This window comes from Cololabis saira, chromosome 13, assembly GCF_033807715.1.
Source record: "Cololabis saira isolate AMF1-May2022 chromosome 13, fColSai1.1, whole genome shotgun sequence".
Lineage (NCBI taxonomy): Eukaryota > Metazoa > Chordata > Actinopteri > Beloniformes > Belonidae > Cololabis > Cololabis saira.
The window spans coordinates 46698815-46708437 of NC_084599.1; the positions used below are offsets into that span (position 1 = coordinate 46698815).

Consider the following 9623-nt stretch of genomic DNA (forward strand, 5'->3'; position numbering starts at 1 on the left):
GAGCACTTATCCTCTCTGCAGTCAAAAGTGAAGGCCAGGCTCAGCTTTCTTTACCGTAACCGCTCCTCGTTCACTGCCACTGCCAAACGCTCCTTGGTCCAGCTCACTGTGCTTCCACTTTTTGATTACGGTGACGTCATATATAGATCTGCCTGCAAAGGAGCACTTGAACGGCTCAACGTTCTCTACCACTCCGCCATTCGATTTGCTACCAACGCCCCATACAGGACCCATCACTGTGACCTCTACACCCTGGAAACCAGGCGCAACATGCACTGGCTGATGCTGGTATTCAAAACCCTGCTAGGTCTTACTCCTCCCTACCTAACACAGCTTCTGCATCTGCGCCCTCCCCCTATACACAACACCCGTTCTGCCCCTCTCATCCTGTTAAATGCCCCACGGTCGCACTCTTCCCTGGGCCGTTCCTCCTTCCAGGTTGCTGCTGCCGACAGCTGGAATCAACTCCAAAAATCCTTACAGTTACAAACTCTTACCTCTGTCAACTCCTTCAAACATGTCATAACTAAATCCATAAAGTTTACCTGCAGCTGTCCCAGCCAAAGCTCTCTCTGACCCTGTCACCTCACTAACCTCACTAACACCGTCTGGTACTGCTGTTGTTTTGTTACTGTCTCATTTATGGTTTCGTACGATTTTTCGTGCGTTTTTTCGTAGGTTTTTTGTGCGTTTTTTCATACGTTTTTTCGTACGTTTTTTCGTATGTTTTTCATACGATTTTTCGTGCGTTTTTTCGTACGTTTTTTCGTGCGTTTTTTCATACGTTTTTTCGTACGTTTTTTCATACGTTTTTTCGTACCTTTTTTTCGTACGTTTTTTTTGTACGTTTTTTCGTGCGTTTCTTCGTACGTTTTTCCTTACAGTTACACTTTCGTACGTTTTTTCATACGTTTTTTTGTACGTTTTTTTCGTACGTTTTTTCGTGCGTTTTTTCCTACGTTTTTTCCTACGTTTTTTCGTACTTTTTTTTCGTACGTTTTTTCGTGCGTTTCTTCGTACGTTTTTCCTTACAGTTACAAACTCTTACCTCTGTCAACTCCTTCAAAAATGTCATAACTAAATCCATAAAGTACCTGCAGCTGTCCCAGCCAAAGCTCTCTCTGATCCTGTCACCTCACTAACCTGACTAGCGGCTGTTGTTTTGTTACAGTCTCATTTATTCCTTTTCTGTTGTGTCACTGTTGTTGTATGTGCTTTTATTGTCTACTGTATATCTTAATGTTACTCCCCTTCTCCCTTCCCCTTAGGAGGTCTTTCACCTCCTACCAGGCCATTGCCTTAAATAAGAATGTATTCTTAGCAATTCTTGCCTGGTAAAATAAAGGTTTACTACTACTACTAATAATGACCATATATGGAGCAACAATCCCTTTAATAATGACCATATATGGTAGCAACAATCCCTTTAATAATGACCATATATGGTAGCAACAATCCCTTTAATAATGACCATATATGGAGCAACAATCCCTTTAATAATGACCATATATGGTAGCAACAATCCCTTTAATAATGACCATATATGGAGCAACAATCCCTTTAATAATGACCATATATGGAGCAACAATCCCTTTAATAATGACCATATATGGAGCAACAATCCCTTTAATAATGACCATATATGGAGCAACAATCCCTTTAATAATGACCATATATGGAGCAACAATCCCTTTAATAATGACCATATATGGAGCAACAATCCCTTTATTAATGACCATATATGGAGCAACAATCCCTTTAATAATGACCATATATGGAGCAACAATCCCTTTAATAATGACCATATATGGAGCAACAATCCCTTTAATAATGACCATATATGGAGCAACAATCCCTTTAATAATGACCATATATGGAGCAACAATCCCTTTATTAATGACCATATATGGAGCAACAATCCCTTTAATAATGACCATATATGGAGCAACAATCCCTTTAATAATGACCATATATGGAGCAACAATCCCTTTAATAATGACCATATATGGAGCAACAATCCCTTTAATAATGACCATATATGGAGCAACAATCCCTTTAATAATGACCATATATGGAGCAACAATCCCTTTATTAATGACCATATATGGAGCAACAATCCCTTTAATAATGACCATATATGGAGCAACAATCCCTTTAATAATGACCATATATGGAGCAACGATCCCTTTATTAATGACCATATATGAAGCAGCAATCCCTTTAATAATGACCATATATGGAGCAACAATCCCTTTATTAATGACCATATATGAAGCAGCAATCCCTTTAATAATGACCATATATGAAGCAGCAACAGCTCCCGCTTGGAGGTTGCCTTTTTTTTTCAAACTTTATTGAACAAAATTCTGTACGGTTTACAACAAAAGGCAAATGAAACGATATTCAACATTGGGGGGGTAAAAATTAAGAAACAAAGACATCGTTTCATATAAGCTTTTGGCAACATTAGTTTAAGAGAAGCTAAGTACAGTTTACATTCATTTTTCAGATGTACAATGGAGGGTTTGCTGTTATTCCATTTGCATTTATGTATGTGATATTTACCAGTAAAATAATTATGTTGACCATGTTTGATATATTCCTTGGAAGATTATCCATAAATTAAGATTTGGTTGGAGTCAACAGCTCCTGCTTGGAGGTGCAAACACCAACCGAGCTGTTCTGCAGAATAAATGAGTGTTGCATTCCTGCAGGCCACCGGGCAACGACGGGCAACAGAGACAGTTGCATCACAGATTATTTGTGCATTGATTGAATGAAATCCTTTCATGTCCACCTAACTGAATTCATTATGTGATGGTGTTTTTATGGCGATGTGGGTGCAATCTATAGCTCCAATTATGTTTGGGAATCCAGCGATGGCGTGAAATCCTCTTTTAATTTCGACTTGTTGGTGATGTGTGTATGGAAACTGGGTGTAAATTAGGGCCAGAGAAATTATTGCATCCAACACTGCCGGCATGATTCTGCTGCGTAATGCTGCACATATCTCCAATCTCTCTCTGAAATGTTCCGGTGGACAAAAATCCCAGGGTGGACGGAGCTGGATGTGACTAGGATGGATTTGGTTTGTTTTGTCTCTCGCTCCAACACACAGTAGGTTGTAAATCACGGCATAGATCCATCAGAATGTTTTTGGGGAAGCGGTTCCTGCTGAGAAGCCGCTCAGTCTCTCACTGAACAGATCAGCAGATTGAAAACGCGCCCCACAGGGAGCGCGTTTTCAAAGAGCGGACAGTTCTAAGTAAGCCATGGTACTTGTATTTTCTTTTCAGCTCGTCCTGCCAAAGCTGTCTTTTATAGCTTGTCACACCAATTATTCAAAATGTCTAAATTACTAATGGAGAATTTTTATTAATTGGAGGAAACGGGGAACATGTGTGAAGTTTGAGATCGCTGAACACTGTGACTCTTTTAATGGGTTCTATTTGTAGTTTCACTGTTCTACCACTAGGTTTGTAGTGTCACTGTTCTACCACTAGGGTTGTAGTGTCACTGTTCTACCACTAGGGTTGTAGTTTCACTGTTCTACCACTAGGGTTGTAGTGTCACTGTTCTACCACTAGGGTTGTAGTGTCACTGTTCTACCACTAGGGTTGTAGTGTCACTGTTCTACCACTAGGGTTGTAGTGTCACTGTTCTACCACTAGGGTTGTAGTTTCACTGTTCTACCACTAGGGTTGTAGTGTCACTGTTCTACCACTAGGGTTGTAGTGTCACTGTTCTACCACTAGGGTTGTAGTGTCACTGTTCTACCACTAGGGTTGTAGTGTCACTGTTCTACCACTAGGGTTGTAGTGTCACTGTTCTACCACTAGGGTTGTAGTTTCACTGTTCTACCACTAGGTTTTGTGTGTACGCATGGTCGGAGTTGTGCTTACATTTACACGCGTTCCTGCGCACAGGTACATGTTGATAAATTCCTTACTTTACGTGGGAATGCTCGTACGCACGCTTTACGCACAGATCTGTGCGTACGAACGGTTGATAAATGAGGCCCCAGGAGTTTGGACGTTCAGAACTTTATACACCTTCTATTTCATTTTTTATTCTATTTCTATTTTTCTATTTTTTATTTTATTTTTTCTATTTTTAATTTTTGTATTTTTAACTTTCCATGTTATTTAATTATTCTATTTTATTTTTATTTTTCTATTTTTTATTTTGTTTTTACCTATTTCTTTTATTTTTATTTCAATTTTAATTTGAATCTTTATTTTTCATTTTTCTTATCCTTTTATCTTTATACGGGTGTTTGGCTTTTGGGCTGTTTGATTTGTAAATGACAGTGTTGTGTGAGTGAGATGGAGAATCAGTTTCCCCGAGGAAACCTCCCAAAGGGATTCATAAAGTCGTCTGAACCAGAACCAGAACCAGAACCAGAACCAGAACCAGAACCAGAACCAGGACCAGGACCAGAACCAGAACCAGAACCAGAACCAGAATCTGAATCTGAATCTGAACCAGAACCAGAACCAGAACCAGAACCAGAACCAGAACCAGAACCAGAACCAGAATCTGAATCTGAACCAGAACCAGAACCAGAACCAGAACCAGAATCTGAATCTGAACCAGAACCAGAACCAGAACCTGAACCAGAACCAGAACCAGAACCTGAACCAGAACCAGAACCAGAACCAGAACCAGAACCAGAACCAGAATCTGAACCAGAACCAGAACCAGGACCAGAACCAGAACCTGAACCAGGACCAGAACCAGAACCAGAACCTGAACCAGAACCAGAACCAGAACCAGAACCTGAACCAGAATCTGAATCAGAACCAGAACCTGAACCAGGACCAGAACCTGAACCAGAACCAGAACCAGAACCAGAACCAGAACCTGAACCAGAATCTGAATCAGAACCAGAACCAGAACCAGAACCAGAACCTGAACCAGAATCTGAACCAGAACCAGAACCAGGACCAGAACCAGAACCTGAACCAGGACCAGAACCAGAACCAGAACCTGAACCAGAACCAGAACCAGAACCAGAACCTGAACCAGAATCTGAATCAGAACCAGAACCAGAACCAGAACCTGAACCAGGACCAGAACCTGAACCAGAACCAGAACCAGAACCAGAACCAGAACCTGAACCAGAATCTGAATCAGAACCAGAACCAGGACCAGAACCAGAACCAGGACCAGAACCAGAACCAGAATCTGAATCTGAACCAGAACCAGGACCAGAACCTGAACCAGGACCAGAACCTGAACCAGAACCAGAATCTGAATCTGAACCAGGACCAGGACCAGAACCAGAACCAGGACCAGAACCAGAACCAGAACCAGGACCAGAACCAGAACCAGGACCAGAACCAGAACCAGGACCAGAACCAGAACCCGAACCAGAATCTGAATCTGAACCAGGACCAGGACCAGAACCAGAACCAGGACCAGAACCAGAACCAGAACCAGAACCAGAACCAGAGCCAGAACCAGAATCTGAATCTGAACCAGAACCAGAACCAGAACCAGGACCAGAACCAGAACCAGAACCAGGACCAGAACCAGAACCCGAACCAGAATCTGAATCTGAACCAGGACCAGGACCAGAACCAGAACCAGGACCAGAACCAGAACCAGGACCAGAACCAGAACCCGAACCAGAATCTGAATCTGAACCAGGACCAGGACCAGAACCAGAACCAGGACCAGAACCAGAACCAGAACCAGAACCAGAACCAGAGCCAGAACCAGAATCTGAATCTGAACCAGAACCAGAACCAGAACCAGGACCAGAACCAGAACCAGGACCAGAACCAGGACCAGGACCAGAACCAGGACCAGAACCAGAACCAGAACCAGAACCAGGACCAGAACCAGAACCAGAACCAGAATCTGAATCTGAATCTGAACCAGAACCAGAACCAGAACCAGAATCTGAATCTGAACCAGAACCAGAACCAGAACCTGAACCAGAACCAGAACCAGAACCTGAACCAGAACCAGAACCAGAACCAGAACCAGAACCAGAACCAGAATCTGAACCAGAACCAGAACCAGGACCAGAACCAGAACCTGAACCAGGACCAGAACCAGAACCAGAACCTGAACCAGAACCAGAACCAGAACCAGAACCTGAACCAGAATCTGAATCAGAACCAGAACCAGAACCAGAACCTGAACCAGGACCAGAACCAGAACCAGAACCTGAACCAGAACCAGAACCAGAACCAGAACCTGAACCAGAATCTGAATCAGAACCAGAACCAGAACCAGAACCTGAACCAGGACCAGAACCTGAACCAGAACCAGAACCAGAACCAGAACCAGAACCTGAACCAGAATCTGAATCAGAACCAGAACCAGGACCAGAACCAGAGCCAGAACCAGAACCAGAACCAGAACCAGAACCAGAACCTGAACCAGAACCAGAACCAGGACCAGAACCAGAACCAGAACCAGAATCTGAATCTGAACCAGGACCAGGACCAGAACCAGAACCAGAATCTGAATCTGAACCAGGACCAGGACCAGAACCAGAACCAGGACCAGAACCAGAACCAGAACCAGAACCAGAACCAGAGCCAGAACCAGAATCTGAATCTGAACCAGAACCAGAACCAGAACCAGGACCAGAACCAGAACCAGGACCAGAACCAGGACCAGGACCAGAACCAGGACCAGAACCAGAACCAGAACCAGAACCAGAACCAGAACCAGAACCAGAACCAGAACCAGAACTCTGAACTGGATCCTGGGTTTTACGGGGACCAATGGAGGGAGGAAAACGCCAGAAAGACGTGGTCTCTCTGCTGGTTCCTGTTAGCTGGAGGATATTCATGAATTACTGGGACATCCTGCTAATGAAACATTACAGTAATCCAGTCTAGAAGATACAAACGCCTGAATTAGTGTTTTAGAATCAGAGGAAGTTCCTGGTCTTTGATATCACGGAGATGGAAAAACGCTGTTTCACAAACCTGATTAATCTGCTGTTTCAACCACAAATCCTGATCCGAATAAGTCCAAGTTCCTCCCAGTTGTACTGGAGACGTCACAACACCGTCTAGTCCTTCCTGAGGTGTTTCAGAACGGTTCTGTTTCTTCTGGCTTCATAAACATATACAGCGGCGTATCGTCAGCATAGTGATGGAAACGGATGCTGTGGTTCTGGATACGACTTCCCAAAGGCTGCACGTGTAAACAGGACCAGATTAACGCACATCAACGTAAAAGAATCAGCTCAACGACTCAATTTAGATTCTGTGAAGTCAAATATTTTGGATGCAAAAACGGGGCATGTTTTATTCTTTTTACAGTGTATATGTCGTCAAAAAAAGAAATTGATCCATTATACATTCTTGTGCAGCTTTGAAACAACTCCCGAGCTGGCCAGGGAACACATTTAGAGGATTCATGGAGTTTTCTGCACAATATTGTTTCTTTTTCTGGCTGTGACTTCTTGTGACGTCTGTGCTCCGACTCTGACGTCTGTGCTGGTGCAGGAAAGGTCAGAGTTCATGCCCAGCTGTGTTTCAGGGTTTCCTCACCGTAATGGACCAGACCTGTCAAACTACCGTATTTCACACCTCTTCCCCACCGTCCTCCCTATCAGTATTTTCCTGTAAATTTCCCCCAGTTCTCGCGAGGTTAGTGACGACTACGGGAGAAAACTCTGAACAACAAATCAGAGATGGATCGATGTAACGAGAGAAGAGCTATTTCTGCCAAAAAGTGAAGACTTTGTGTAAATATATGGGATTAAATGTACTTTCCAAAGGAGGAGCAGGATGTTCAGTTACGTGTTCTGAAAGACGTGTAACTGCGATGTTAGTGCCATGTTATACGTAGGACATTTGTGTCTTTATCATTTAATCAAAAAAGAAGTGAAATGAACGGCTCACTTGAGTCTAATAAAGTCTAATAAAGACTCATTTATTTGGGCCGGGTGTGTTGAGACAGGTAAGCAACTAAAACAGACAGGCCAGTGTTGCCTGAGAGCCCAGAAATACTGATCTAAAGGATAAGTATTACTAAAGATAAGATACGTTCACACCGACGTCAAGGTCCCTGATCAAAAACACTGACACGACTTCCCAATCAGTTTTCCTTTTGCAGGACATCATTATTCAGCCACTGACTGATTCTGTGTTCAGAAGCTTTTTTAGTTGAGAATCAAACCTTTTATTTAATAAAATGGCTCATACGGTGAGAATTGTGCATGTTCCTTAATTAAAGCACAACTGCATTTATTGGTTGTGCATGTTTGTCTCCTGCTGTTTTATGCAACTCTTACTGTAAGTGACCGTTTCTAAATGGATCAATATTTGGAGAAGTTTGTTTTTCACTTTTGTAACTAAACAGGATTGCAGCCAAAGCTGGTGATAAGATCAGTCAGCTCTGTGTAGCTGATTCCACCAGTAAAAGTTCAGATATTATTTTAGAGGTTCAGCTGTTTTTACATCAGTATTTTGATGCTAAACTTGGATCCAAACTCACATGTTCCCTCGTCCCTGGGTGGGCTTGAACCACCAACCTTTCGGTTAACAGCCAAACGCGCTAACCAATTACGCCACAGAGACACTGATGGACACCCTCATGCCTGAACATGGTGTTCGTTATGGACAAACTGTGACTAGCACAGAAGTCCAACAAGAAAACACCGCTCGGGTTTAGATCGGGGAGGCCGTTCCTCCCAATCACGCCTCTCCAGGTATCACTGTCATTACCCACGTGAGCGTTGAAGTCCCCCAGTAAAACCATGGAGTCCCCAGTTGGAGCACTATCCAGTACTCCTCCCAGTAGAACCATGGAGTCCCCAGTTGGAGCACTATCCAGTACTCCTCCCAGTAGAACCATGGAGTCCCTAGTTGGAGCACTATCCAGTACTCCTCCCAGTAAAACCATGGAGTCCCTAGTTGGAGCACTATCCAGTACTCCTCCCAGTAGAACCATGGAGTCCCCAGTTGGAGCACTATCCAGTACTCCTCCCAGTTGGAGCACTATCCAGTACTCCTCCCAGTTGGAGCACTATCCAGTACTCCTCCCAGTAGAACCATGGAGTCCCCAGTTGGAGCACTATCCAGTACTCCTCCCAGTAGAACCATGGAGTCTCCAGTTGGAGCACTATCCAGTACTCCTCCCAGTAGAACCATGGAGTCCCCCGTTGGAGCACTATCCAGTACTCCTCCCAGTAGAACCATGGAGTCCCCAGTTGGAGCACTATCCAGTACTCCTCCCAGTTGGAGCACTATCCAGTACTCCTCCCAGTAGAACCATGGAGTCCCCAGTTGGAGCACTATCCAGTACTCCTCCCAGTAGAACCATGGAGTCTCCAGTTGGAGCACTATCCAGTACTCCTCCCAGTAGAACAATGGAGTCCCCAGTTGGAGCACTATCCAGTACTCCTCCCAGTTGGAGCACTATCCAGTACTCCTCCCAGTAGAACCATGGAGTCTCCAGTTGGAGCACTATCCAGTACTCCTCCCAGTAGAACCATGGAGTCCCCAGTTGGAGCACTATCCAGTACTCCTCCCAGTTGGAGCACTATCCAGTACTCCTCCCAGTAGAACCATGGAGTCTCCAGTTGGAGCACTATCCAGTACTCCTCCCAGTAGAACCATGGAGTCCCCAGTTGGAGCACTATCCAGTAC

At 44.0% G+C, this 9623-nt stretch overlaps 1 non-coding gene across 1 annotated transcript; it reads right to left on the bottom strand.

Annotated features, from left to right (window-relative positions):
• Nucleotides 1–8478: 8478 nt before the first annotated feature.
• Nucleotides 8479–8552, bottom strand: trnan-guu (transfer RNA asparagine (anticodon GUU)). The gene has a single exon. It is a non-coding gene; the product is annotated as a tRNA-Asn (tRNA).
• Between the last annotated feature and the right edge of the window lie 1071 nt (nucleotides 8553–9623).